The sequence below is a fragment of the Anopheles darlingi genome, chromosome 2 (genome assembly GCF_943734745.1).
Source record: "Anopheles darlingi chromosome 2, idAnoDarlMG_H_01, whole genome shotgun sequence".
NCBI lineage: Eukaryota > Metazoa > Arthropoda > Insecta > Diptera > Culicidae > Anopheles > Anopheles darlingi.
The window spans coordinates 21,922,749-21,944,270 of record NC_064874.1 but is presented as its reverse complement, the minus strand read 5'-3'; the positions used below and the strand labels follow the sequence as shown (position 1 = coordinate 21,944,270).

The following is a 21,522-nucleotide window of genomic DNA, read 5'->3' as shown; positions in this document are numbered from 1 at the left end:
CGTTCCGTCCAGTGCGCATCGGTTGACCGAGCTGGTTGAACATGGAACTCCAATCCGACAGCAGCAGCAGCGACACCACCACCACCACCACCGCCGTAGTAAGTGTCACTTGACCGCAAGCATCGTTGTCTCATGTCGCTGGTCGCTGAACATAACAACAGAATGCTTTCAGTTTGCAGTCCGTCACCTTCCCATGGTTACTTCCAGGGCCCTTCAAGCGGAACGCCTGAAACCGTAACACGTGTCCCTATTCCACGTGTAACCCACGCGTACAAACGATTAATACACAAAATAAATGGCACACCGGGTGGATGTCGGGGGGTGCGTAAATTTAATTTAAAAAGTTTTTGAAAAAGCATTAAAAGCAACCTCCTCCCTGGTGGATGATGGGCGTCCCCTCGGTGTCTCTGGAGCCTTAAACTCACCGGCAAACTAGTCTCGTCGGGCCTCATTGGGCCCACCACATCGTCTGCATCGTCGTCCGGCGGTGACCCCTAAATGTTCCGGACAGTACCTTCAGCCGCCGGGTCAGGGTTGGTTTGGGAGGGGGGGGGTGGGGGAGCGGCGGGAGGAAAGCAAATAATTCAGATGATTTACATCCCACCCTCATGCCATAACACTTCCTCAGCTTGTTTTTTAAGAGAGACCCCCACGCCCTGCAAAAAGAGCTGCTAAGAAGAGTTCGCGACCAGCGTGGACGATAGTCGCATCGTTATCCGTTATTTCTTCTTTTCCAAACCGTCCATTTGCAGCGTTGTCTGGTCTGCAGTGACACACCGTTTTCTCACGCCCTCTCGCCACGGCCATCTTGCGTCACACACTGTTTGGCACTCACCCACTCATCCACCCGCTCGCTCGCTCCCTTGGTATTGGTAAGCGGCTTAAAAGCTTTCTTCGGTTTCCTGCACGCCAACCCGGCCCGCGAGTTCGGTGGGCATTTTCCATGGAATGGCTGCTGGTGTCTCCAGCATCTACGCTGTCATCGTTCTTACGCCGGTTCCGTTACCGTAACCGTTCGCCTTTCACCGGTAAGTGTTGCCCTTTGTTTCACACCTTTCTGGAGGGATTTCTTCTCGATCATAAATTGCTCCGCGACTGACTTTTCTTCCAGCTTGCGCTCGGTCGCGTCGCGTCGCGTCTCGCCGAAGGGCTGCGTCCTGTTTTCCTCCCGCGTTGTAAAGCTTTCCATGGTTTCATGCACCGGTGGTGGAAACGGGTGGTGGCGGTTAGAGAATGTGAGAAAGCTACGTTTACCCACGGATTTTATGACATTTCATTTCACGCCGCCATCGGTGTCCATGGGAGGATGGCACACCGGGCTCGACCGCGTCGTGACCGCGAATGTAAAGTGTTTTCTTTTGCGTGATGCTTTTTTTTTGTTCGGTTTTCGTCCTCGTTCCGATTGTGTGCGCTCGCCGTGCGGTTGGTTTGGCATGTTCAATTGCGAGAGGGGATAGCCGACGACAGGGCCGCGTAATCTGGGATTGATTTGTGGCCTATTGGATTACCGTTTGATACATGGATTTAATAGGGCCATTCGGAAACCACCACGGGATGGATGGACATTGTGGTAAGGTGCATTTAAGGTGTGTATCAGTTAAATGTACTTTTGAGCCGTATTTTCCTGTTGGAGCAGAGGGTGCATCGGAGTTGCAAAATGACCAACCAATGAGCTTTAACAATCGATCCCTTTTTTGTTCGCAATTTCTGATGCATCGTAAGAGCTGAATAAGTCATTATACTTGAATGGAGATGGCTCAATGAAGTCATTATCGTCAGAACTCTGCCAAGCTTCTACTCCAACACTTGACAACCGAATCCATTAGATGTAGAGCCACGACCACGACGATGAAATCTGACTGTGATGTGTGACAGTCTAATAAATAAACTAAAAGCTAAATACCCTGCCACAACACGGGACGATTGAAACACGTCTTGAATAAACAACGGGCCAGCCAGCCAGCCAGCCAGACAGGCAGACAGGCCTCAATCCCTGTTCGCCTCCGAAACTCCGGCCTGTCTGACAATGACGTAGAACGAACATCCAGCACCTTGCTGCCGGCTAGACAACGTCGACGACGACCTCCACGACGACGGCTCACAAGCAGACATGAGCAGCCGGTGAGCAGATTCTTGTGAATTATTCATTCATTCGCAGCGCGGCGACTGCTGGAGGCTTTGGGCGCTTCGGCGCTGATTACGACGCAGCCGCTCCGGAAAACCGACCCCAAAAAAAGGAACCTGATACCCTCCTAAGGGTCCCATTAAGGGCAGTGTTGTTGTGTCGTCTGAGCCTCCGATGATGTCACTCATTAGTAGAGGGATAACTATGCCGAAGGTGTCATGTATCGGTGCCATTTCGAACGCATTTCGAACGTGTATTGACCAGCGGAAAGTTCACCATCTCGTCGTCGTCTCGATAAGGTTCTGCTTATCCCCTGTGCGATTAATTTATACAATGAATTGAGCCTGGGATCTTAACAGGTGAACCCACACACACACATGCGCGCGCCGGATCGAACGAACCGAGAGCCAGAAGTAAGACTGTATTATACTGGACATAGCATGCCGTAGTATGCCTGGCGGTGTAGATATTATAACGAATATCCTTCGAAAGGATCCAACTTATTAGCGTTACTCAACGTTGGCCGTTCTCTATTGAACCATCGTTACGGGACATAAGCCCTTTATTCCCGATGGAGACGCCTAGTGGGGCTTAATGTTAATGGTGTTAAAACCTAAATGGTGTTCAATTATGTATGTCTTAATGCTCGCAATAGTTTAACCTGACCATACTGAGATGGCTGAGTTACTTTAAAACGAATTTAAAATATTTTATGCTTTTACTTAATTCACAATAACGATTTATTCCTCATTCGATATGGAATCGTTGTTTAAGGCTCAATTAGCGAACATATCCAAACACTATAAAACACCAATCGATAGCCACAAAAGCGAAGGAATCTTCGGTTTGCCCAAATCTGCTCGAGCGAGCAATTTTAATGACTCTCAGCTGATCGATATCCAATTCCATCTTGTTAACCAGAACGATGCACACCATTGCCCTATTTCTATTGCTCCCGTATTCTCGATCTGCTCATTGTTCGAAGAAGTCAAGCTTCAAGATGTTTGAATTCGGGTTTGGGAAAGTAGGTCATCGGTTGTATTGTCAAATTGGTAACAATTATTTAGTGAGTGGCATAGTTTTCGCGCAAAACATGATAGTTCTATTTTCATCATGATCATGTAAATTTGAATGCTAAGTTAGGTCATTCCAATCTACTCAGTGATACCAGACGACGTTAGGCCATCCTAAGGACACGAATCTCGCATTTCTAGTGCTCCCTTCACACTCCAAAGTGTCACAAAGAACCAGGCGAACGCACAGATGAGTACACCGCAATTCATCCTGAAACCACATAAATTTTCCTAGCTCTGCTACATCCTGAACTCAATCCCCCCTCCCCTCCTGCACTAACACCCTTTGACGAAGTGCAAATTTTGCAATCCATCATGACTACCGGAAGGCCGATGAGCCTCACCGGCGATGGCAGGCTGACAAGTGAAATCGAGGTTAGCAGTTGCCACGAGAGCCACACGCAAAGTGGCGCAAAGTTGCTGAACCAAGTTGACCAAAAGTGCAGTCCATGCCTGTGTGCAGTTGGGGAAAGGATTTTTCAACTTTCTGCTCCCGTACTTTCAGCTTCATCCCCGTTCGGTTTGGCCTTTCACTGTGTCAGCACCAGCGTCCAGAGAGCCCGCCCCGTGACACTGGTAAATGATAAACGATCCCCACTCAAAGACACATTCGAAATTAAACTTCATAATTAATTCAACGTGTCGAGTGGGTGCTTTTGAACTTATTTGAACCAATGTTTGATTGTGTGGTTTTCCTACCGGGCACCGGGTTTCCCCACGCCTCGCTGCTTGCGCAAGGAGCACCGGAGGTCTGGTCCCAGTTGCTGGTTTCAATGGCCCGTTGACACGATCATCCCCGATGGCAGGCAGACCCAGACCCCGAGTGTGAGTGAAGACGGAGTTGAGGTAAAACTGAAAACAGGGAATCGTGCACTTGAATACGGTGTGGCTTTGCAGGTCAAAGCCTTCGCTTTGAGCCGGTTAATTCAGCCCTTTGACGTCGTCTGCCATCGTCTGCCGGGCGCATAATTCCACATTTGCATAATCTATCATAATAGTATATTCGATTCCATCTCCGTGTACTGGATAATCCGTGGGAAAGTTCAATCTGTACGCTACCTGGTCCGGATCGATTGGAACCAGTATGCAGACAGAAAGGAGAAGGGCGACGGTTCACTGTGAGGGTGACCAACGAGGCTGAATGTCAAAATATCTTCTGCCAGTATCGGTGCGATGGGGTGGGTTGAGTGAAATCGAATAAAAGTGCTCGGGAAACCATAATGGTAAAGAGAAATAAATACACATCCGCACTCCACCTAACCAACATGTGACCACACACTCCCTGCCCCTCTTCCAAGGGTCTGCAGGACGGTGGGATGGAACACTCGAAAGTTTGGAGAACCGTTCATAAATTATTCCGGTGCTTTTGAGAGCGGCTCTAGATCCGAAAATCGGCACCCACTGGCGGAAAATGTGCCTTTTTTCAAGTTTTTTTTTATTGCGAATCATTGTAGTGAAATGGGGAGAACAAGAGCGGGAGAGAGAGAGACAAATATGGCCATGGTATATCCGTTTTCCGTTGATCTAGTTTCCGAATCAACACACCACCGAATATTGATCGAACCAAATGTATGCAATGCTGGGTCAGTACAACAGATGCTAAACGAACATAGTTTTTGGTAGTTTGTGATGCGTTGTTTTGTGCTCCTTTTTTGTTTTATTTCTTTCTTTCTTTGTCCTTTTGTGCTCAAACTTTGTCTTTTGGGGAATATTTGGGGTTGCAGTTTATTGAATAAAGGACAGTGGATATGATTGTATTGAAGAGCTTTTTTCTTTTTGTTAACTAACATGTAGTTAATTTTAAAGACTCATGTAAAGAACGTTGAACCCAATTCGACAAACAGAGAGATCCTTCAAAGAGCTTACAAAGGATTCCCTTCCCCCACTCGTTATTTTTTCTTTTTCTCTACTCGTTCCTTTGTTTTTCCTCTCCATTTCGTGCACATTCCCCAAATCGGCCATTATCCGGATCAGTGCTGTATACATTGCCCACAACAGCAACATGCGTGCCCCGTGTGTCCGAACCACAAGAAGAAGAAGAAAAAAAAACCCGCATCAACAGCCCCCGGGATAAGGCAAATAAATCATTAAACTTTCAAATTCCTTAATGCGTGATGATGTGCGACCCGGCCCCACTCCTGTCCGTCCATTCGGCTTCACTCGAGTGAACTGAAGCAAACTGTCGTTTGGCACACGCCTTGGGACACACTTTTTTGGGGCGACAGGCGGCGACCGGCGGCCGGTGGCATTTCCATTTTATTTTCATTGTACTATCCTTCGGGATGTCTATGTTGTTTATGCTACCCGAACCGAACGGTGATGGTTGAGAAGTTTTTTGTTTTGCTTTTAGGAAGGTTAATTTAAAAGTTTTTCCTAGAAACAGCTTGCATGTCTTTCGAGATGGAGACGTTAGTGTTACTGTTTAGCTCGTTTGCTGTACATTGGCTTAGATTTGGCTTTGATGAAGGCAACAAAGTGTAATACTCTTTATTTGATAGTGATTTGCAATGCTTCATACCATAAAGAGCATAGCATAAAGGGATATCGAGTGATGAACACTCAACAACTGCCCTCCGAGATGTCCTGTAAGCACGCACTTTTCATCATTGAATCTGGATCATAAGACTAAGCTGCTGCGTTTGCTGCCTAAATTATGGTCTGTCTAAACGGTTGTAATCATTTTATTCATTTCTTCATTAAAACTAAACGATTCTTCGAGCACCCTTAACGATTGTCACTCGGTTCCCTGGCCCTCGGTTCAAAAGGGGAACAGAACCGAACCGAAGCACCGATATCGATGCCGGTGGCCGATCCTCGGATGGTCGATGCCAGTGCTTTTAATGCCACTGAAGATTGCGGTGATGGTCGATAACTTATGGACATTAAATCGGATCAGCGAGCTTGGGAATGGAACCACCACAAGACGGGCGTAATCGGCGTGGTGGGCGGTGTGTGGCTCCTCCAGAGCTTAGCACGCAATCGTGCGAATCTAAGATAGATATATTGATGATTTGGACGAGCTGCCGACCGGACACACCAGTTCGACCAGTTGGTCAGTTTGGTCGGCCCACTTGACAACCTTGGCACACTGCCAACCGAGTCGAGAAGCTCGTTCCTTCCAAGTTTTATCGTTCTGGCTCCGGTGACATGATGAAGAAATAAGGAGCCACAGGCCAAGCCTTATGGCTTTTAATAGGGGACACCAGTGGGATACTGATTGGGTTCCTGAGAATCATACAGAACATCTCTTCGTCTGGTGAATGGTGTTGCAGGCGAGAAATCGAGTTTGGTGATGCCAAATGGCGCCGTCCGGGAGTGATGGGGAACACGAGTAGTAGCAACGGGACTTAAACATGTATTTAATCATCTCACTTGATGCTTTATAAATGCGCAAACAGTTCTCAAGAAAGGAACGATCTTACGAGACGATCGTTAGTGGAACCGAATCTACTCATAACCTCACTTAATGCATTATATATAGCACGATATGTCTGTCAGTGACATCCAAGGGTTCTTCTAGAACTCAAATTGTAAGTACGCGAGATGAGGATTATTGGTATGCCCGGTGTACCGTATTACCATTTCGTCGGCAGCCTTGCCCTATGCCCTGCAGACACTTAGTAGGTCCTAGCTCGGTGACAAGGGTTGGCACGATGTCGGAATCAATCTGAAAGCTCCACTCTGAGCATCACACGCTGCCATCGATTGGGAATGCATCAGCGATGAGAGTATGCAAACCCCTGTTATGTTGTGTATGCTTTCTCTCTCTCTCTCTCTCTCTCTCTCTCTCTCTCTCTCTCTCTCTCTCTCGCTCGATCGAAACTTAGTGCATCGTACGACGCGTGTTGTTAGTAGTAGTAGTGGTGGTTCTGGCCAATCGTAAATCCAATTACATTAAGATCCCTATTTACATACCCGTTATGGGTCGCCGTAGAGGTCAGGGCACACATCTTGAAGTAATTTTCCTTCTCTGCTTTAAATTACTTTCGCCCGGTTGGTTGCGCCGAGAAGGGCTGAGAGCGCTTTCTGCCGCCACCGCCGCCGCCTTCGCCACTGCTCTGCCAAAGGAACGGGAGGAACGATCCCCTTGAGAGAACCGCCATCAAAAGACCGCCATCCTGCCAGCCAGCCAGCCAGCATCGGGGCCAATGATGAAGCGTGCTTGCTGGCGGTCCCGGGATGAACCGAGGATGGAGGAAGGGGCTCACACTCGACCTCCTTTCATCCGGCGATTATTGGCACTGCAGGAGCGCATTCCCTTCCCAAGCCCAAGGGTGGACAACAACCACCACCATCACCACCACTACCACCAGCTGCCGAGTCCCATGTTTTGACCTCCTTCATAACAAGCTCCGGTGGGCCCCCGGCTGGGGCACGAGGCGGTAGTGAGGCTGGCCGTTAACAAAGACTCGCTTCACGAAGGATGCTGTTTACTGCTCTGTGTATCCGGGTGTGTGTCTGTGTGTCTATGTGTGTGTGTCCTTCCATAAACATTGCTACCATAATAACGGCACATCTTCTTGTCGAAGGAGGGACGGTGGGCATGCTCCGTGCCCTTCACCGCCTGCACCGCTTGTTGTGCTCCTTGTGTGCCCTCCGGCCGGCTGTGCATGTCGTTGCACCAGGAATGCACCAGAAACAAGCATCATAAGCATTTTTTCGCTCATTGCCCTCCAGCGACCGGCGCTGGATGTCTTCATATTGTTGTCCGTAATCACCGGGGCGTGTGTGTGTGTGGGTGCGCTGTGTGGAAAGCGACATATTTCTTGTCGAAGCGACCGTGGAAAACCGTATTAAGTCGATTCCTGTCGATCTGTGGTCGGGAAGCAAATGCAAAGAGGGGGGCTTATTATTCCGTGATGCTTCTCGGCGTTCGGCAAACACACGCAGACACACGCAGACACACTTGACACCAACACAGACACCAACACACTCACACACTCTAGTCGCGCTGGGGATAACATTTCTAAGCTGTGCAAACATCGTCGCGAATCGTCGTAGCATAGCGTGTAGCATAGAATGCTGTGCATATCTAGTCAATCGAGTAGTAGTTGAAAACGCTAACCATTCGTCTGCTCCATTGGCTGGTTGCAAGCACAACTCAAAAGCCACCGAGCCTGAGCATGATGATGATGATGAGCAGGCAAGATGGCGTCGCCGATGAAAAGAAACTATTTTCATCCGTCGGGCGTCGAACAATTAACGAGCAATTTCATTTTCCCTTTTGCACGTTGTGTACGTAGCCGCGCGTGTCTCATTTTCTTCTCACCAGCCATCTAGTCATCCATGTGTATGTGTGCGGCGTACTTTAAGCACCATGGTGTCCTTGGATGCTGCGATGCATGCGCGCGCCGTAAGCATTCGAGCTCCGTGAAAACGTAGTTAACGTTGCATCTGATGCATGGTGCATGGTTCGAAGGTGTTATTGTTGTTGTTGTTGTGTTGATGTTGTTGTCATCAATAAGCTACTCTCAATTTAATTATGATTAAAATGGTTGCCACCTTGCAGTGATGGTATGATGCCGGTGTCGGTAGCAAGCAACTCATGGCGCGTACTAATAACAGGAAGGTAAAGCCGGTCCATTACTGCAAGAGCATCGCATGTTGAGGGTGCTCGCAATCGATTAATGATTTTATGATAGTGATATAGTGGATCTTTCTGTTGTTTGAAGTGTTATTTGAAGTGTAATATGATCTCTGGCTGGTCTGTTCTACGAGAGTTTCATCAATGCTTCCGCTTGAGTTTGTTTTCACAGCACTGTGCGGTATTGGGGATGGTTTACTCTCAACGCGAGGGTTTTGTTTTCATTTTTAATTGCGATCAAATTACAACCGTTCGCGCCCACAACACCGATTGCACTCGTACACCGTACTTTTATGGAACACACAAACACACACACACACACTCTCTGCTGTGTGCTGTGAGTCAAGAGCGAGTTCGCGTGAAATCAACGAGCCACACGCCTTTACGAATTTCTCATTCGAGTACCCTTACACCAGGTTATTGAAATCGACAATGGGAAGCACTCGCCTGTGCCGTTCTGTGCATAACAGGGAAAAGTGCATCTCATGTCATGCTGGTGTGCGAGGTGAGTGAGTGTAGTGCTGCATCGGATAGGCCGAGTATATACCAACTACAAAGTGCTGCTGCCACATGCACAACGAGTACGGTGTGCGGGGTTATGAATAAACAACCACACCCGGTCCCCGGAAAGGTAATCATCCAGCCAGCCAGCCAACCAACCAACCAGCCATCCGGCCAGCCACTCGAAGCTGACTGGCATGGTACACCACCTGGCATGGCGAAGGGTGTAACGGATCACTTTCTACTGTGAAATCGAAACACAAATTGGAAACCGATAGGCCCGCTTTGGCGCAAACCCTTCCAGGTACACTCACCGTCCCTTCAACCGGTCACGCTATCCTGTTACAGTTGAAAGAGTAAACGAAAGCAAACAGGAAAGGGCATGCAAATGCTTTCAAAAATAAATTGAACTGATTTTTGGAGGAGGCGGTTGCTGCGTTGTTGGTTGTTGGTCGATGATTGGGTAATATGTTGCAAAGCACCATCACCGTGGTTGAGGAGAAGAGGGATGGTAGCCAGGGCCGGCGCGGACGGTTCGACGCTGGCCCACACCGAATGTGCTGCCAAATAGCAATGAATATGCAAAAGGGATGTAGAGGCTTCTCGCATGACTTAACCAAAATCACAACCGTATGGATCTTCGCGCCGTGTGCCGGCGCTTGCAAAGCGTGATTTGCACCTTCGGCTGCCGCCAGGGCGCACGGAAAAAAGAAAGGAAAAATAATGAAGGATCCGGGGATGGTGGGGATCGACCGGTAAAAATGACATCCTCATCTTTCGGGGGAAAAGCCCACGCTGTAGTGCTGCTTTTGCGTGAACGACTTCATTAAAATGTCCTTGGCTAGCGTAAAACCAGGAAAAAAAAGAAGAAAGAAAAAATTATAATAAGGCCAAAACACCAAAGCGATAAACGTTGGCGTAATGCCGTAGCTAACCGCAACGGGCCCGAATGGAGCCCAAAGTGGGATACGGTACTTTGGTGGGACCGAAAATGGAATGTCAGGGCGCATGAAATGCCAAAAAAAAGAACGGAAAAGGAAAAACTAAAGATGAGCCATGCTCATCCGCGTGCGTTGAACCGGACGGCGAGGCAATGACACCGCTGGTCGGCCGGCCGGCCGGCCAGGCAGTGAATTTGTTTATTAGCTAAGTGAGGACGAGGATGCTGACGAACCGTATCGTTGGCGGCTGGCGGTGTGTACGGAGCCCTTGAAAGAAGAAGGACACAAAATTACGCGTAAAAATGGGAAAATGAAAAAAATGAATAAATATATTTAATAAGTGAGGTGAGTGTTTGGAGGGAGGAAAACGTGGTACATGCGCTCCCCCGGGGGAGCAGTTAAAAGTGGGAAATTATTTGTGAAGCTCAGCCTGGTGGTGGTGGTGGAAAATTAGGTGCGCTAATTGGGTTGCGTGAAGCTAGATTCCAGCGACCGCGAACGACGTTACACCGGGTACCTATGTTGACTACATTACGTGCAGGTTGTAGGTGCAGCAATCATTTGGTGGAAGTTATTACGGGCAATTCAATTTGATGGTAAATTCACTTTCGACGATGAGCACATTAGATAAATATGTTGAGGTGAGTCAGCAGATGGTAAAATGGTGAAAGAAAATTAAACATGTTTTAGGAAAAATGATCCCAGACTGCTGTGCTTAGCATATCATTTCAGTCTGCTGAGCAATACGTCGTATATAAATTATTATGCAAAATTATATTATAATCAAAATACCGAACCGAACGAACCATAATATGATTATTGATTTGGTAATTGAGCCTTATGTTTTGTGTTCTCGACCTCAGGAATAATACATTAATATATGCCTAGGATATTAAAAAGAAATACATCATTGTTTTGGTTCATTCACAACTACATTATATTTTTTTCTTCAAACTCTAACCAGCTTAAAGTACCTCATCTTAGTGTAGGATCTTTCTTGCCTTAGCAAACGCCCCAACACAACAACCGGTCCTTCCAAACTTGCACATACCATATAGACCACGGTTCATCTGAATGTACGTCGTCCTTTCGTCCTTGCGGCCAGTCAATTGTCTTCGGTGGACTCCCCCGGCTCTTGCTGCCATCTTTTGATCGGTTTTGTTTGCCGCTTGCACACGCACACGTCCCGTGCTCGTCTCCACTGTCGTCTCAAGGCGGTCTGGCGGGTGGTAAGGAGACCCCGGGGAGACGAGTCCAATTTTCCGGATGATATCATCATGCCGTATCCTTCTTCGGTGGTTCATACTGTCCATCGAGATGATCCCCCCCTTATCATCCAACAGCATAGACGCCATCTGCATGTCTTTAAGAATGATGCTGCTGCTGCTGCTACGTCCTGGCACGTTGGCAGGAGGAGGTGATAAATAGGAAAAAGGTGATCCTTGGCGGCATATGCTAGTGCTTTAATGCACTATGTTTCTGTGTGTACGGGTGTGCACGCGCGTGTGTGTTGGTTCACTATCCTCCCCATCATCACCATCTTCACTCCAGCATCAGCAATCCTACGGCCATCGAGCGGTGCGTGGACTCGGTCGCTGTGTTCGTAGCTCGTGTTCTGAGCTGTAGCGTTGTACCAATGGATAATCCAGGGCTGGTGTCCGCGTACGTAGCCCATTGCACGAACGGTGATGGAAAAGCGGAGGAGCGAGCGCGAATGATGTTTTCTTTTCTGTTTCTGTTAGTTTTATCCCCGCTGGAAACCGGGTCGCCGGAATGGTGAACCTGGCAGCGCTCGTCGGAGGTGCGGTAGAAGGGTTCTGGTCGCCATACGGGGCCATGGCGTGGTATATACATAGCGCGTGTGTGTGTGTGTGAGTGTGTGTGTACCGCTTGCCCCGGGGGTTCGCATCATCAACATCGTGGTCTAGAGTGGCCGCGATAGCTGGCCAAAGCCTGCCCAGCTACTCACTCGGAAGCCTCCAACCGTATCCGCTTTGCTGTCCATTCAAAAGCGTACACCTGTGCATGTGTGTGTGTGTGTGTGTGTGTGTGTGTTTCGAGGATGCGAAGGACAGTGTCACGAGCAGGCGGTACTTAGCGGTCTCGCTTTATGTCATGCGCTGCACGGCCATGCATCGCCCAAGCAGGCTGGCTGGCTGGTACCTCGTTTGAGGCAACATTTTCATTACACCTGGCCCTGGCTGGGATGATAAGCTTTTTTTTTGTTGTTGCGAATGTGAAGCATTTACCTTGCATGCACCAATGGCGCATACGTTAAGAGAGAACAGAGAGCGATAGCAATCCATCTAGCTATATCTTATAAACTAACTTACCGAGCGCGCTTGGCTGGCTGGTGCTGGCCAGTGTGAAAACATGTTTTGAAGTAGCTGGCTGGCTTTTTAATGTAAAATGCAGCCTGAGCTCAAAGGAGAAGCGTTCCACTTTGTCCCAGGAAGTGCGCCAAATGAATGTAACTTTGTTGTTGTTGTTGTAGCCAGTCGCGAGGCCACAGGCGCGCTGCACCGGCATCAATTCTCATCTCGGTGTCTCAGAGATGGTGCCCTGGAGCCAGCCAGCCAGCCAGCCAGCCAGCAGTGGTTCCGGATTTGCGTCCTCAGACGACACGCGGTGCGCGGTGTCACTTTCTTTGATTTGATTGCATTCATACTTCGTTCTGCTTTATTCATGGAGTACGACGCGATTCCTTGCAAACCGTGTAGCTTCTGCTGCCTCGGCAGGCCGCTGGAGGGTGCGTGGCAAGCAAGCAAGCAAGTAGTAGTGCCCTACACCATTACCCCCTTCCCCTCCGACGTGGAACGTGCGGCGCATGTGGTTCATGAGTGAAGGTTGTAAAAAGTTTTACGACGAAGAAACAAAACGAGCAAACGAGAAAAAGAGAGAGAGCAGAAAACAAAATGAAGGCGGCTACCACCGGTCGGTTCGGTAGCGGGTCTCGTGCTCCCGAAACCGGGAACTGCTGCCGCACTGGCAAAGTTTTGCCATTTTCCCACGGTTTTTCAACCGCCTCCCCTCACTAGACATGGTACTAGGCCGTGGCCAGACGGAACTCCGTCGTACATCTTGTCGGTCGGCCCCCAATCAAACCATCAGGTTCCCGGTTGCTAACGCGGACTAGCTACAGTGTGGGTATTGTAATTAGAAGCATTTAACTTTCGCGGAACGCAGCTGCCACTAATGTCGGTAGTTGGGTTTTTTTTTTTGCTACATCCTAAACCATTTTCGCGGGCTCACTGGCTGGATGGACCGAGGATCACGAGATCGAGTGGCGTACCGCAGGAGGGAGACAGCGCAGCTCCACTTTTGAGGTCCAATCCCGGAAAAAAAATATTTCTCAACGAAACTCTTCTGTCGTCTACAGGTTTTAAGTGAAACTGTGACTTCTCTATTCGGGTTTTCCGTGGCGTTGTTTTATCGGACTCATAACACTCATCGCTAGCATATGTTTTATGTTTTCCGCAAACTCCGCAACTTCAACCACTGTAGGTCGGAGGAAGAGGGATAGAGCTCGCCTGCACTTGGTGCACCTGATACCCTGAACGTTGAATACAGCAGTTGAGGTTAGTCTGCACAACACCGTCCCTGGGGTTTGCTTCTTTTTTGTTGCCGCACCGCCGCACCGTTGTACGTATACCAACCAAAAACTGGCAAATGGTGCCGCTCCATGGTGTTCCAACTTTTCGTTGCGGTTACGTTTGGGGCCCCGCGAAAAGCGCTCAAGCGATGGAACTAAAACTGAATTAGCACCTGATTAGGGGAGAGTGCGATAACTCGTTGCTTGTTGTTGTTGGCGGCTCATTAACCGATGGAAGCCGCATGTATGTGTGTGTGTGTGTGTGTGTGTGTGTGTGTGTGTGTGCGTGATCGTGCGATACGTGACGAAGCCGCGATGTGTGTATCGAACAATCGAATCTCCTTCGGCATCTTTTTGCTAATGAACACCTTCCATCGGGTGGCGGGTGCTAACCTAATTATTGCTGCGCGTTGCTTGTTGTTTTTGGATGTGCGAACCAGCAACCAGCCTTCTTAACGCGCCCACTAACAAGCGTTCGTGACCTGGCAGCATTTAGCCGCGGCCGCTAAACCTGGGCCCAGGTCCCGGGCACAGGTGCCAGATGGATTAAGTGCTTTTGGGGCTGACTTTTGAAGAGGAAGCCGCTTCATACAACCGACGGATTCCTGGAAGATATGTTCTTCAACAACAACGAACTGCAAACAATAGCAGCAAAGCATTTATTTTTTAAGTAAGTCTTTTACTGAGGCCCATAACATGACATGCCGCACACGTTCCTTATTTCCTATTCGGGATGATCCATGAGGTCCTTTCGCACCTTATCTGGATCCAGCACCGTCGGACGAGATGTCGGACGAGTTGACGCGTACCCTCCAATATGGTAGCCCCCAGTTCCTGTCCGCTGATAGCTCCTGGTCCTGCTGCTGCTGCTGCTGCTGCTGCTGCTCCTGTATGCTTCCAGAGTCCCGGGCCACAGCATTCGGGCCATCGGGTCCCGGTCCTGCCGAAAGCCAAAAAGGCGAAGAAACTCGATGCCACTCACGGAACACACGAGCAGCAGTAGCAGCAGCAGCAGCGAAAAGGAAGCGCCAACCCCGGGTTCCCGGGTGAGTAGACAAGTCAATACCGTACCAGTCGACCACAGAGAGACCCGAGCGAGAGAGCGAGAGAGTGAGCGCGTTCTCACCTCAGATACTAGCGTTATGGTGAGCGTTCTACTTAGTACCGAGACCATCGTCCGTAACGCAGCATAACTCTAGGTTCTAGGTGCCTCGTTCGTGACGAGCGCGACTCTAACCCGACCTCTACGGAGGAGAAACGGTTATCTGGCAGCCGGTGAGCGAGCGAGCGAACGAGCGAGAGTGAGTGACACTCCGAAGCGATAACAACAACACGAGTACCTGGCAGCAGCAGCAGCAGCATCTCGGTGTCCCCATCATCGCCGATGAACAGCCCGAATGCTCTCGCGCTCTCAATGCTGCCGCCCAGCCAGCCAGCTGCAGCCAACCAGCTCGTGTTTCGAGGAGATTTTCCTTCGTTCTTTAAGGGGATGAGTGAGTGGGCGGACGGGCGGGCATCCCAAACGCGTATCGTGCTTGCGCGTATCCGCTGCTCATCAGTCTCGCCGTTTGACGCGCCGATCGTGGACGTGTGTGTTGTTCGAATCGCTGCTCGCGTTCCTCGCGTTCCTCGGTAGTGCGACTACTACTCGGTAGTAGAGTATCGTCCGCTAACTCGCGGTGGCCGCTGCTGCCGCTGCTGGTGCTGCTGTTGCTGCTGGTAGGAAGGTACACGCCACGGTGCGTGGCCTACTAGAACGCGCGCGCGCGCGCCTCCCTTTCTTGTGTGTGTGTGTTTGTGTGGCTGTCTGCAGAACCATCCAAGTTGACCATGAAAAGGAACGCCGCCACCGTCGCCGCCGCCGTGAGCCGCCGGATAAAGTGTGAAGTTCATCGCAATCTCATCCCAAGGACATTGGCCTGAGGCAGGCCAGCAGCAGGAGCAGCACATAGGCTCTGTCGCACATCCCGGTCATCCATCCAGCTGTTGCCGAGGGAGGGTTGTCGAGGAAGATTATTATTGCTTTCCGTCACCTCCCGTTTCGGTTACGGCACGGAACGGGATGCGACCGGATTTAGAAAGTGATTTGTCGAGCCGCGTGCGCGCCTCATAAAACATAAACCACGGACCGAAACTCGACCGAGTGCACTAGATCTCTAGACTAGGTGCCTGTGTGTGTGTGTGTGTGTGTGTGTCCTGGGTCTCTGGGATGGTTGGCATTAGCGATGGAACGAGCAAACGAGGTCTGCTGACAACCGTAATGCTAGTTGATGACCCTAAGCTCAAAGGCAGTGTCCGTGTCCAGGTCCCTTTTCCCATGTGCCTGCGTGTGTGTGTGTGTGTGTGTGCGTGAGGTCTGCATGAGGATTAATAGCGCGAAGCAGTGAATCCTTTACTTTTATCCAGGCGCGTTGAGTGCTTAGAACCGGTGAGAAGCCGAAACTATCGACCCCGACACCAGCTTCAGCATCTTGCGAGGCACAGGGACTACTGCTCATCTCCGGCGTTGGTCCCCGTTCCCTCTCCTCCTTCTTCTCCTTCTCCTGGTGGTTACTGCATGGTGTTTGTGGTTGAGGGCCCCCTCCAACGGCTGGTAAGGCCGAGAGCGTGCGTTATTATGAGGACCTCAGCATACCCGCCGGCCACTTTCCAGTGGGCTCCCGGTCGCTACCCGGCTGCGTGCCGTGCAGTGGGATGCAGTGAAAAGTAAAAATAACGCTACCGTGGCGGAAAATGTCAGCCTCGTCCCCCGTCTGAGACGACGACCACGACAACGACGACGACGGCCACGACGACGACAACGACTACGGTGACAACGAGAACGAGTCCTTCAGATGTCCGACTGCGCCAGCACCGCCGTCTTTGCGTCGTCTTAGGTCGCGCACGACCGTTCCTTGCGTCTCCGCGTCTCCGTGTGTGTGTGTGTGTTCGTTGGAGTGTGTGATTGGTGGGTGTTTTTGGTGGAAAACTAAGATTGCAGGTAGTGACTGCGGCATCCTCCACTTTGCTCACTCCCTCTCTCTTTCACTCTATCTTTCTCTATCAATCTCTCTCTCTTTCTCTCCCTCGCTCTGTTTTACTACCAATATCAACGCGACGCCATTGTTGATCGAGCTTAGTGATTGTGGCGCTTGTGGCTAGTGGTTTCCCCCCCGTGTTGTTGGCGGCCTGTGTTGGTGTGTCTCGCGACGCACAAACCGCGTCTTGTGCGTACAAGTTGCTGTGAACGGTGCTAGTGGCTAGAGCACATGTGTCCACAAGTGTCTGTGTGTGTGCGTGTTTGATGAAGGAAGTCAATTGGTTGTTTTGAGCCGCAGCGCAGGAGTTTTGTGAATAGCTTATATTCGACATAATTATTGGTATGGTGAAGACGCAGGAGGAAGTGAAAGGATAGGTGGATTAGGGGGTGTTCAGTGCCCCGGGTACCCGGGGATCCGGAGCGTGTTCAGGGCTCCAGCAGGCTGCCTCATCATCGAATGCCGTGACCGTGCAAACGACCTACATTACATCCCTTTCGGTCAACCGGCTACATGCTGCAATGGATACGGTTAGTATCCCTCGTCGTTTTGACCTTCAGTGTTACAAATGGGCAAGCATACATACACACACACACACATGAACACACACACGAGCACACACACTCGATGGTTGTGCTGCTGCAGCATCTGAACATAATCTACGACCATTATCGGGCACCATTAATAGTGCTCTGGGTTATATTGAAATCCCTCACGCCACTGGAGGTACGTGGTGCTGGTTGTATGTGTGTCCGAAGCCAAGTCGATATGCCCCCGGGGGGAAACCAGCCGCCTTCTCACTCCCAGTGACCTCTTTCGGTCTAGTTAGAACGTCTACGGGGACTATCGAGGGTGACAGCTGGACTCGGTTTGAATATTGAATGTCCACCAGATGCCGATAAGCGTGAGGGTAGAGCGTACAGGAATTGCTGGGACTCTCACCGTGTCGTGACTTTTCCTTTATCTTCGCGACACTTTCTGTTGTGAAACACTCGGTTAAACAAGTGGACATAAACATAAATCATCGGGGGACTTCGGAAGTCGGATTATAGATTCTGACTGGATCGAAGCTCATAAAATTGTTTCCAGAAGGTTTTTACAACCGAATCAGCATGCAACAAGTGTTAGAGATGGTTAGAGAGTTTTTTTTGTAAATGATTTTGTGAATTCAATTCAATCATGGGAACACGAAGCTGAAGATACATTCGGTTCCGGTTTCGAAAGGATAATCACGGTGATGAAAAAAAGAATTCCTATAAATAACTCCCTTCCCGGACTCAATCGACGAACCAGCGGTACCATCTTCTGGAAGATTCTTTAATGAATTATTTCCATTTCACTAACCCCTCCCTCGCGCCATGGGGTTGACATTCTTGGAAAGTCCTTAGGAAAGTCGAGTTCCACGAATATTTGACCCATTTTTAGTTACCGGTTTTTATTTTGGTCCTCCTTTCAGTCTCTCGAAATTCCTTGGCATTCCTTTGGCAAGCGTCTCTCTGTCTCCATACACTTCGCCTCACTTTACCGGGCGTAGCAGCGATGGTGGCGGCCGCTCTACGGCCGGAGAGTGTGAACGGTCTGCTCAAGATAAGAAGAAAGATTGTCATTTAGCGCTGGCACCACGTCTCGGGTCAACCAAACAAACCGACCCACTCCAACCATCCTCCTCCCGGACCGGTGACAATCAGTGGCTGACGGCCGTGGCGCGTTCATGGCTGCCGTTGGCGACGGAACATGGTGTTGGCTGATGTTTCCGCTGTGGCTTGCCCGGAAATTTGTCGGAAATGGAAATTCTATGGGGAAACCGTATTGGCATTAAGATCGACATTGTGCGATAGGGGTGTGTGTGTGGGATTGTTGGTGTTTTGCGGGTTCGGCACCGTACGTGTACGCACTAAATTGGATGAAAGTGTCGCTCAAGGGGGTACAGGACATGAAGGTTAAGCTTCATAAGCGCTTCCAGGGCTTGAGAAATGCTTCCGCTTAGCCGTTTGCTGCTTCAGAACGATATATTAATGAGGAACGAAATGAACGTTAAGGGTTTAAAGCACCAGTGTTCCAGTGGTCTAATTGTGGCGCATAATAATCACTTATTTAAATGTGCCGAAGGTCATAAAGATCAGCATTACGTTATCAGAGCCGCAGATCAGCTTTTAGTGATTCAATCAGTGAGATCTTATGTTGAGATTTCAGTACACTATGTACTAAATTGCTCAATTACAACCCAATAGTTTCATTAAATTTAGAAACTTTGCTGGAGATTGTAATACTATCTCTGATCTCCATCTCGGTACCGTTCAAGAAGCGAATCCAATGTACTATCGCCTCTGCAATCATGTAGTGGGCTAGCTAATCTACCCACACTGTAGTCTCAGTCAACCAATTAGTTCATTTTCTGCTAATATTGACATAATCATAACGCTCTTTCTTCCCTCCCTCCTCCTGCGATAACCACTCCTGAGATGTGCCAAAAGACCTCCGGGGCCTTTACTGTGACGCACACGTTGAGCTGCCATCTTGCCTTTCTAGTTCAAGCGACCTTGATTAGGATGCTCGAAAGGGAGGTCTGTAGGTTTACCGTCCCCAACCCTAAAATGGAAATGGTTGCCCGGAGTTCACCCATCACAGGTTGGTGGCGTAAACGTTGACATGGCAACGAAGGCTACTACGTCCAATGAAGATGGTGGACAAATACGAAACCTATACAGTGCAGGCGATACAGTAAGGGACACACCGATACCCCCCGACAAGACTCGACACCTTTCGCGTCTTCGTTGTTTTAGTATTAGAATGAAAATGGTCCTCTGGTGGAAGCGAACAAATAGAGAAACAATGAACAAGGCGAAAATGGCGAATCCTGTCATCCCGTCATTCGGTCGACGGGACGGGAACGGCTCTTTCGCTTTCGTTGTGCGTGGTGCGAAGCCGAAACCGAACGATCAAACGATGTTGCTGCAAACGATTGGAACGGAGCAGAGTGTTTTATCGTTTTTTTTTCTGCTTCTCCCTATAGTGAGGCAAGACCGGCGAGGGAGTGTGAAAACAGATTTTCCATTTATTCAAATTATGCCAACGAGTTCGGATGAGAAAAGAGAAGAAAAAACGAACGTCTCGCTGGCAGCGCTGGCATACGTTCGATGCTCTTCTGTGTGGGTGAGTGAAGCGCATAAGATAAAGAAAGCCAGCCAGCCAGCCAACCAGCCAGCCAGCCAGCCAACCAGCCAGCCAGCCAGCAGACCGAAGAAACCGCCTAGTATTGGCCTCGTTTACAGCAATACACTCCGAGGGCGCTCCCCATCTTGGTACGTCTTTACTGATCCCAGCGACAAGCTGCTTCACCTAGCACGATGTCAGTTCACGGACCTCATTCTCATCCTCCTTCTCCACCTGAGCTTTCCCCCGGGGTACTCGATCATTTCCAATTTTCCGCTCTGCTAAAACCCGATAATCCTCGATGATGGGGCGATTTCGTGGTGGTCGGTCGGTCGGTCGGCGCTTTCAGAAGCCAAGAAGCAAAACCAAAATCGTGCTCGTCGTTGCTGAGGTGCTGATCGGAGTAGTTGGAGCTGGGTTGCTGGGATGAGCAGTAATAGAGATATGTCTGGCCATACCAGTCAACCGACTCCGAGTGTCTCTCGAGTGGTCGCGCCTCTATCGTGGTCTCACCGACGTTCTGAGCGGCGAAAGCATGGTCCTCACGTCGATAAGGATGGTCTTAATCTACGTGCAGGTATTATTTAAGAATTTAATATGTACAGTCGCTCCCTGGCTGGGAGTGTGGCTCTAAGGATTCTCTCCCTCGACATCAATATTTTATCGAACACCGGCACCGGCATTTACCGGCATCGACTACATCGAGGACGTCCTGTGTCTGTGTCTAAGGCTCCCTGAACCGGATACCGAGAATATGGCACCGAAACCGTCATCTCTCGTACGGTCTGCAGGCTGAGGATGGCTTGATACAATTAATGGAACGTGGTCGTACCGGTAAGTCGGTCCGTGGTCGGTCCTGCGTCTTCGTTCTGCGGTCATCCCGATGGTCCACTGGACCGACACTCGACAGTCTGGCCGTCCTCTGCCCCCGGGGGAGACTTCTAATCACCTGGTTCTTGTTGCGGTATTGCGTTGTTGTGATGAGTTTTCCACCAAAGGAGGAACCAAAATCAGGAGCAGCAGCAGAGCAGCGCAGATGTGCCGACCTGGCCTTATCTGGCCTTCAGGGAAAGCCATCGATGTGTCGGTGTTTGGTCGGAAAGTTGGAAAGCCCATTTCCCATCCTGCAGCAGCTGTCACTGTCGTCGAGTGTAGGTGAGCGCGGGAAGGCGATGGCGATACAAAAGACGCCCACCGCCGAGTGTGCTTCAGTTGGTGGCAACCGAAGAAAGCCGGAACACCACCAAGCACCTTGCGCAAGAAGTGGTGCAGCCATATAGTGTGGCCTCCTATCCCCCACCGGCACTTTGTAGTGGTGCAGTGAAAGAGTGACAAAGAGAGCGACAGAGAAAGAGAGAGGCTTGAGATGTGAATCTGAAATCCCCCTCCTTTGGATTCAGCTCCGTTCGAAGCAGCAGCAGATGTCGCGCTCTTCAGATTATAGTCGGTCGGAGAGAGCGTTGGCCACTTCAGCAACGGGATCCCATCGTGGTTGTCCCATCGTCCTCGTTTGTTGCGGGATGGCTAATTAGTTTT

At 49.8% G+C, this 21,522-nt stretch overlaps 1 protein-coding gene across 5 annotated transcripts in view; it reads left to right on the top strand.

Annotated features, from left to right (window-relative positions):
• The first annotated feature begins 15,388 nt into the window (after positions 1–15,388).
• LOC125948805 (octopamine receptor beta-2R-like) overlaps positions 15,389–21,522 on the top strand; it is a 79,765-nt gene continuing 73,631 nt past the window's right edge. For 2 of the 5 annotated variants that reach the window (XM_049675242.1, XM_049675236.1), the window contains exons 1-2: positions 15,389–15,535; positions 16,936–17,363. The gene's annotated coding sequence lies outside the window, so the exon portion shown is untranslated. Of the gene's footprint in view, positions 15,544–15,676; positions 16,060–16,930; positions 17,364–21,522 lie in introns of those variants that run through there. The other 3 variants (XM_049675237.1, XM_049675238.1, XM_049675241.1) reach the window with 3 other exon arrangements.